The sequence below is a fragment of the Poecilia reticulata genome, chromosome 4, assembly GCF_904066995.2.
Source record: "Poecilia reticulata chromosome 4, P_reticulata-male-v2, whole genome shotgun sequence".
Taxonomy (NCBI): domain Eukaryota; kingdom Metazoa; phylum Chordata; class Actinopteri; order Cyprinodontiformes; family Poeciliidae; genus Poecilia; species Poecilia reticulata.
Window position 1 is genome coordinate 1,135,539 of NC_088833.1, and position 8,806 is coordinate 1,144,344.

General features: G+C 42.7%; 1 long non-coding RNA gene across 1 annotated transcript; it reads left to right on the forward strand.

The window, feature by feature from the left end:
* The first annotated feature begins 3,874 nt into the window (after positions 1 to 3,874).
* Positions 3,875 to 8,208, forward strand: LOC145551292 (uncharacterized). Its single transcript, XR_014087100.1, has 2 exons — positions 3,875 to 7,992; positions 8,025 to 8,208. It is a non-coding gene; the product is annotated as an uncharacterized LOC145551292 (long non-coding RNA).
* The last annotated feature ends 598 nt before the right edge of the window (positions 8,209 to 8,806 follow it).

The window sequence follows — 8,806 nt, forward strand, 5'->3', positions numbered from 1 at the left end:
TAATCCCTATCTCCGACCTTCTTGGTGATCGCATACGGTCCATTGTATCGTGCTTGCAAGCTGGAGCCAGGAATGGGAAGTAACGCCAACACCTTATCCCCAGGCTGAAAAACTCTTAAAGTTGCCTTCTTATCAAACCAAGACTTCATTCTAGCCTGTGCGGAGTGAAAATTTCCTTTAGCAATTTCACATGCACGGCGAAGCTTAAGTCGGAACTTACTGACGTAATCCAACAAATTTTGATCCGTCTTCTCACACAACCATTTCTCTTTCAAGAACTTCAACGGACCACGAACCGTGTGAGCAAAAACCAAGTCTGACGGGCTAAACCCGAGAGACTCTTGAACCACCTCCCGTATCGCGAACATTTGTAAATGCACACCCTCATCCCAGTCTTTTTCAAACTCCAAACAGTAGGTGCGAAGCATCGTCTTCAACGTCTGATGGAAACGCTCGAGTGCGCCCTGACTTTCTGGATGATAGGCGCTAGAATGACAGTGCTTTATGTCAAGTTGTTTTAAAACCTGCGCAAAAACCTTAGACATAAAGTTAGATCCTTGGTCAGTTTGCACAACTCGAGGTAACCCAAACAACGAAAAAAACTTAGTTAATGCTTTCACCACTACAGGTGTAGTTATCTTACGCACCGGAAAAACTTCTGGAAAGCGAGTGGAGGTGCACATCACTGTCACCAAGAACTTATTGCCTGCCTTGGTGCGAGGCAATGGGCCGACACAGTCGACCAAAACTCGTTCAAACGGTTCAGAGACTGCAGGAATGGGATACAAGGGAGCAGGGGGAATCGTCTGATTCGGTTTTCCGGAAACTTGACAAAAATGGCAAGAATTACAATAGCGCACCACATCGGTTTTCAACCCAGGCCAAAAGAAATGACGCAAAATGCGATCATAGGTTTTTCTGATACCAAGGTGACCTGCTAATGGGTTGTCATGCGCTAATTGCAAAACTTCCGAACGATATGGAGTCGGAAGAACAATCTGTTTCACCACACTCCACTCCTCGACAGGAGAAACATCTAAAGGCGTCCATTTACGCATTAGAAGACCTGCATCCAAAAAATAGCCAGTAGAAACAGAGTCCGAGTGATCAGGCAGTGCATCGCTAAATAACGGTGCCAAACTTTTATCAGCTCTCTGGAGCTCTATCAACTGCTGCCTAGACAATGACAGTGTAGTTTTATCCAATTTTTCCTCTGTTACATTTCCATTAAGTGGGACATGTTCGGCTTCAGTGCTGAACAAAAAACTATCACTCAAATTAAAGTCATCATCCTTGTCCGCATGATGACGCTTGAACGCCGCACGCGTAACCGCGCAAGATGTAAACACCTCCGGAAAAGCACGAGCAAGCTCATCGGGACTAGTACGCAACACCGGAACAGGAGTCACATCAGGAGTAACCAACACTCGACCCCCAGCCAAGTCGTTGCCCATGATCATAGAGACGCCCGCTATGGGAAAACTAGGACGCACCCCAACCACAGCGTCACCAGACCACAGCTCAGACTGGACCCTGACCTTGTGTAGAGGAACACCAATGTCCCGCATGCCAAACCCACGCACCGGCACTTCAAAACCAACCGCAGTGTCACTACTTAAAGGCAAAATCCCTTCTAAAATAAACGACTGAGAAGCAGCCGTGTCTCGTAAAATTTTAATCGGGACTTCCTGACCAGTCAGTGACAAAGAAACAACCCCGTCCATAACGAAAGGTTTAAAGTCAGCATATTCACAAGGCGGTGTCGAAAATGACCGAGTAACTTGATTCCTAGTTTGAACAAGAGCAACTGGTTTAGCGTTTTTTTTCTCCAAAATCGGACAATTTGCCACTATATGCCCTTTTTCTTACAATAAAAGCACGCCACACCAGATTTCACATCCAGTCCAGAACCTGACTTACTGTCAACACCGCCAAGCGCAGCAGATACGCCTGACTCAAGTGAAACTGATTTTTCACCCTCCTTTCCATTACTTCCGAATTTGTCCGGTTTAGAAAAGACAGGTGAGCGCTCAAAATTCCCTTTATGCGTCAACACGTACTCATCAACGAGCACCGCAGCTGCTGACACATTCGAAACTTGTTTTTCGTTCAAATAGGTGGTAACCTTCTCAGGCAAGTTATTTTTAAAATCTTCTAACAAGATAAGCTGCTTAAGTTGTGCAAAGTCGGCTACCCTCTTAGCAGCGCACCAGCGATCAAAGAGAATTTCTTTATCTCTCACAAAATCCGCATAAGTCTGATTGTAATGTTTCTTCAGTCTACGAAATTTCTGACGATAAGCTTCAGGTACCAATTCGTACGCCCTTAGAATAGCACTCTTAACTTTCTCGAAATCAAGACTATCAGTCACAGAAAGAGACGCATACGCCTCCTGCGCTTTGCCACACAGTACACATTGCAACAACAAAGACCAAACTTCTTTAGGCCATTTAAGTGCAAGAGCCACCCTCTCAAATAACGTGAAATATTTATCCACGTCTCGCTCATTAAATGGAGGAACTAAGCGAACATTTTTACTCACATCAAAGTCAGTAGATTGATTTTTTGAAGACTCAGCACCAAGCTCGAGTTCCTTCAAACGAAGTTCCGCTTGTAATTCCAGTCTGCGTTGTTCCAAAAACAGCTCCTTCTCCCTCAAGGCAAGTCGCCCTAATTCGACCTCAAGCTCCTTTAAACGAACCGGGTCATCTGGAAGTGAAGTTTTCGTCGGTGATTCATCAGGACTCTTTGGCAAAACTGCAGCAGGAAAAATCCCCAAATGGACCAGTGCTTCCAACAATTCAGCCTCAACCGTTCCCCGTTTTGCACGTTTATTTACGTTAACTTGGAAACGTTCGGCTATCAATAGCAACTGATCCTTTGTGCACTTACTAAAGACATCTAATGTGGGCTTCTCAACAAACTCATCTAGGTCGAACTCCATGTTCAAACCCTGGAATCACGCCACACAAACTGTCAAGCACACACCAAGCCACCAGAACGCCAGAGCCAAATCTTCCAATCAAATCACCGCAACGCGCGCCGGCTGCGCAAAAACTGCACACACAAAAAAAAACCCCCCCAGGATACTTCGCAAATAGAGAACAACTCTAGAAAACACAAGAACTTCAATTTAACATAAATAAATCTCACAAAAGTAAGACATAAATATGTTAAATGAACTAAAAACAAACATGTTTTGACGAGCCCCCATAAATATGTTACGTCCCCCAGAGACTCAACATATTTAGGGACACGAGACAAACGAAAATGAGGGTTAAACAGGATTTTATTTATAATTTCTTTCTTCCTCCTGGGTCTTTTGTCTCCTGTGGAGAAGACAAGGGTTAAGAAAAAAACAACCCTCAAATCCCGTGTCCTATAAAAATAAAAGAAACTCAAAAGTAGCAACGAAAAGGTGGACCTGGTGAGCCAGTCAAAAGAAACAAAACGGTACCGCAGAGGGCCAACCCTATACAGGGCCGTCGAAGCCTCTGCGGATACCGGACTAAGAAAAGAAGAGAATCTACTTCAAAAAAAAGAATCGAAAACAGGACAACCGGTCACACCAGGCCAAAACCAAAAAAGAACAAAACTAACAAAAATACCCTAAACGGCTGTGGCCAGCGGCCGCCAGACCGGTCGGCATCGTTCCGGGGTCTGAGACAAACAAACAAGCGAGAGGGAAGGCAGCTCTCCCACGATGCCATCAGCCCACCTATACATAGGCGGGCCAACAGCGCCCCTAATTAACATAACTAATTAATACAAAACAAACATTACGCAAGCCCTATCGTATTAACAAAAGATCCTAACGTCTCCATAAACATAAATAAATAAACATAAATCATATTGTGCCCAAGCACATAACAGAAGCGAAAAAGGACAGGACGATTTCTACCAACTGGACACTGAAGGCAATAAAGTGTCCACTGGTCCTAATTCCTTGACATCTGGGAACTGCCATGCAGCAAAACTACTGTATGGAGTCCTGCTAGACGTTTGGAAAAAGAAAGCAAACTGAACTGTTTGCCGCTTGTTTCATTGGTGGACAAAGGGACGGTCTGGACAACTTATAAATAATCCAACACCAGAGCCAGTTGGACTGACAGGGAGCTGGAGAAGAGACAGAGGGAGGACCAGCTGCAGTGACGCTAGCAGCAGGAGGGGGAAGCGAGAAGCAAGACAGAAAGGAGAAATGCAGATAAGTTATACACACACACTGCTGTGACACACACTGCTACTGTAATGAGGACTTGCTTGCTTACTTACTAGCAGGAAAGAATTATCTAGCTAGAAAAGGACATATTGAAGGTTTTTAGGTACAATGTTAAACAAAATCGTCCATTTTGTACCCATTAACTCAGTCCTTAACAGAAGGACCAGTGATCCTCTTAGGGCCCACGAGCCATAGATTGGGAAACTGTGAAGGAAAAAACTGTAATGGTTAAAAGTTAAGAAAGGAAAAAAGAAAACTGAGTGTGATACGGCTAAATTACACCAACTAAAAAGGATTAGATTCAAAGCTAATAATGATTTGCAAATGTTTTATTTTCTTTGAAATAAATATACAAGTTTGGAACTAAATTAAACAGATCTAAGTGTTGAAATTAATTGATATTGCAGTGTTGAAATACTATGACGTATTTCTTTGCATTTAACCGAAACACTTAACTTAGAGTTTAATTATATAAAGAATCTATAAATTGATTGGGATTGTGTTTGTGTGTTTTATATTGGGATGAATGACAATTATTCTGAGAAGAGAGAAATTTTACTGCTAAATTGAGTAACGGATTAAATTATTGACCATTTAATTTTTTATAAAAAAACTTACATTGTTACCTTGTTTGAAATGTGAGGTTAAGTGAAAGTCTGTGACTTTAAGCGACCTTATAAACGGCTACTAAACACTGATGATTGTGATTAAAAGCAACATTTTCTAGACTTCAGTCTAGAACATTTTAATCCAGATTTGATTGATAGTCAATAAATTCAAATAGACAAATCTTGAATTTGAGGATATGAGATTTGTTTTAGATTAAAGGTGAACATTTTTATTTTGGGGAAATAAAATAAAGGTGTTGAAAGCTGCTGAATTACAAGAAAAGAAAACAAAAATAACTGAAAGGTAAACCTGTATTTAAAAATACTTCTTTGCTAAAGGATCTTCTACAAGCAATAAACCTGAGAGTTCACCTGATTTAACCATTATTCCTCCCAAAGACCAATTTGAAGCTGAAATGATTGTAACACATTGGCAATGCCATGTGTAAAAAGGGGGGAAAGGGTAAAGGGTGAGGTAATACATATAAGTTTTTTTTGTTATGAACTTTTGAATTAACAAATACTGTTAGATGATGATTTATGCTTTTTCTAAAAGAGTTGAAGTAGTTCCAGCAAAGCCTGCTTTTGAAATAATTTATGGGAGAGCTTACATATTGCCTCTGTTTGCTCCAGACTTACAGAAAGCTGATGAAGAACAAACTTTGGTAGATTATATGATCAGGATCCTGAAACAGAAAGAGGTGTTAAATGCAAATTTACTGCCGTCTGACTGTTCTCCTCTACAGGAAATAAATAAAACCACCCCCATCCAGCCAGGAAACTGGGTCTACATAAAGGTCATCAAAACCAGCCCATGCTTGGGAAGGACCCTTCCAGGTGCTAATGACCACACCAAACAGCCGTAAAGATTGCAGCTGGATACATCTCAGTCCCTGCAAGCTGCAGAGAGTGTTTGAACCCCTAAGTAGGCGGAGGGAGGAAGGCCGGACTTCAAAGGGGGGCTATTTTTTAGGGTAGCTCGTCTCAAACCCGGTGAAGAAACGCTTAAGATTCCCCCGTCTTTAGGTTGGGGGTTCTGACATCTCTGTGCGCCGAGCAGCAATGGGGACTCCATATGCCAGATGGATCTTCTATTGCGCTGTGACAGCAGTATGTTTGATGTTTGGAGGAGGACGTGAGCCTGAGTTCCACAAACACGACTACAGCACCAACCTGTGGTGGAAACTAATGAATAGAACCGCGTATGAGGGACATGCTGTGAACTGCTACGTGTGTGCGCAGCTGCCGGTTTCTATTCACAACTCAGGCCTCCGACCAGGTGACATTACTGACAACAAACAGATGTGTCTCTATGTTCTAAGCACCACACCACGGCGCGTCCCACCCTAAGGGGAGACAGAGCGCGCGAGAAGGACTATTCAGCTGACCTCCGAATGGGAGAGGCTGTGCAAGGTCTGTTTGGATTTTTAAATTGTTCACTCGCAGACGATGTACTTCCTTTTGCATCATCTCAACAAACTGTATGGAAGATACCAGAGATCATTTCATTAGCAGGAGCTAAACCAGGATCTCCGGGGAACTGTGTCTACAATGATGGACATGTTATTCTAGGGACGTTACCTTGGAACTTGTGTAACAGAGTTTACACCTACTGCGAACCGACACAGGATTTCATCGACTGCACAGCCTGCAGGGGTCAAAGGATGACTCCACACTGCAAAGTCTGGAAGGACAACCCAGACTGTGACAACTTGTTTCAGGAGAGGAGTTTCAACATCACGCATAAGACAAAGAGGAAACAGGAGACAACGCTGTGCAGTGCCATAGTGCCAGGAGACTATGGTTCACGTATGTTGGCAGATTGGTACTTCATATGTGGAAATGAAGCGTACATGTTTTTGCCGAAAAATTGGGGAGGACTGTGTGCTGTGGTTCCGTTAATCAACCCGATTGCGTTCATCAGGAGAGCACAAGATGATCCACATACCCGCTCCAAACGAACAGTTATGTCAGAGGTCAAAAAATGGGGAGGCCTAACTACACATACTGGAGTTCCATGGGAATTCAGGATTTGGAACGGCGGAGAAAAATTCATGCAAGGTCTGTTTCCGTGGGTTGGAGTAGGTGAGATTCGGGACCACGTAGAGATAAACAGGTACGGATTACTGCGACTAATCAACATCACATACCAGCTGGCCAATGGCACCGCGAAAGAGCTGACTGAACTGAGAAACATGGTTATGCAAAATCGTGTTGTTCTGGATTTCCTCACTGCCCCTCAGGGTGGGGTCTGCAAAATTATTGGCCCGACGTGCTGCACTTTTGTGCCGGATGAAACAGGAACTGGAGGAACTATTTCTGATGCTCTATATGAGCTGGAAGACCTTAAAAAAATATGTGGAGAGTGGAACACGCGGCTCATCCTTTTTTGATTTGTTTTCATGGCTCACGTCTGGTCCATGGTGGACTTTACTGTTAAAGCTCGTGACACCGATTCTGATTGTTTTGGTTCTGTTCTGTCTTTTTACGGGTTGCATTATTCCTTGCCTACGAAGTATGTTGTTTAAAACACTTAACACAACTGTTGTCAGTTATCAGCTTGCAAGGGCATCCTATGAGACAAATGAAGATGACTTGTTTCGAGGTTCTGACGATTTTCTGAACAATGATGATGTTCTGTAATCAATAAACAGATTAATTCATTTGCTGAATGATTCCTACACCGAAAATGTGAAAACAAGTGGTGTTAGAGATGAGAAACCTGCATTTTATTTATTTTGCTCTTTCTTTCTTTTGTTTTTGTTCATTTCTTTTATTCATTATATTAATTTAGTCATTGTGTAATTTCTATGTTTAGACTAGGAAAAAAAAAAAAAAAAAAAACATTCTTGCATTTATTGGTTCTATTTTATTTCTTTTCTTTTCTATGCTTGGCTTTTGAATAGGGTTTATACACATGGTAAAATGATAAAAAGGGGGGAATGATAGAGATTTTTTGGTATTATCATTTTGTTGTTACTTTAGTTCATATTCAGTCTAATGTTCGAGCAGATTAAAATGTTCTCTTCTTTAGTGTGTGTATTAACTGACCTGGGGGTCACAGTTGCCTGTTCATCTTCAGGTGAAACAGTTTGACCAAGATTTGAACCGGGCTCAGGCCGTAAATCAGATATCGCATCTGGAACTGGGTTGCTAGTTGTTTAGGTAAATTGTTTTACGACCTTTGCTTTGTTTAGGTAAATTGTTTTACGACCTTTGCTGTTTTTCCTCTGCTGTCTATCCTGCCTATCCTCCCTCTTTGAAGTTTGATAATAAAAGACAAGCTCTGCCCAAAGATTGGCAGAACGCTCTGTGAACAGCTCTGAGAAGCAGTTGACAGAGTCTTCTCCTTTTGCTGCAGAAGCTTTGTCATAAAATTCATATACGTTGTCTGTGGTTCTTTTATGTAGGTTCTAGGAAAATACCTATCAAAAGCAATGATGTTGAAGAAGTGGATGTTTCTTTTGAGGACGTCCCTTCTGAAAGCAGAAATGCCGGAAATTTAAGGTCACGAGTTTCCGAGTGGCTTCGCCAGCAGGGCAGTAGGTTGGCTAATCTCCTACCAAGGAGAAAAGCCAACAAGTAACAGTTCGCATTGGGCACCTTTTGTGGAGCTGTTGGAGGGGTGCTGGAGAGTGTCCCTCCAAGAGACTCCTTGTTCTGCTGGGGGATTTCAACACTCACATGGGCACTCACAGTGAGACCTGGAGGCTTGTGATTGAGAGGATCGGCCACCCTGATCTAAACCCGAGTAGTGTACTGTTATGTGACTTCTGTGCTCGTCATGGACTGTCCATAATGTACACCTTGTTCAAGCATACGGGTGTCCATTTGTGCTCATAGCACAAGGACACCATGGCCACATTTCTATGGTAGACTTTGTTGTTTCCCATCTGATCTGTGGCTGTATGTCTTGGACTCTTGGGTGAAGACAGGCAGAGCTGTCCACTGACCACTCCCTGGTTGGTATCCTCCCAAT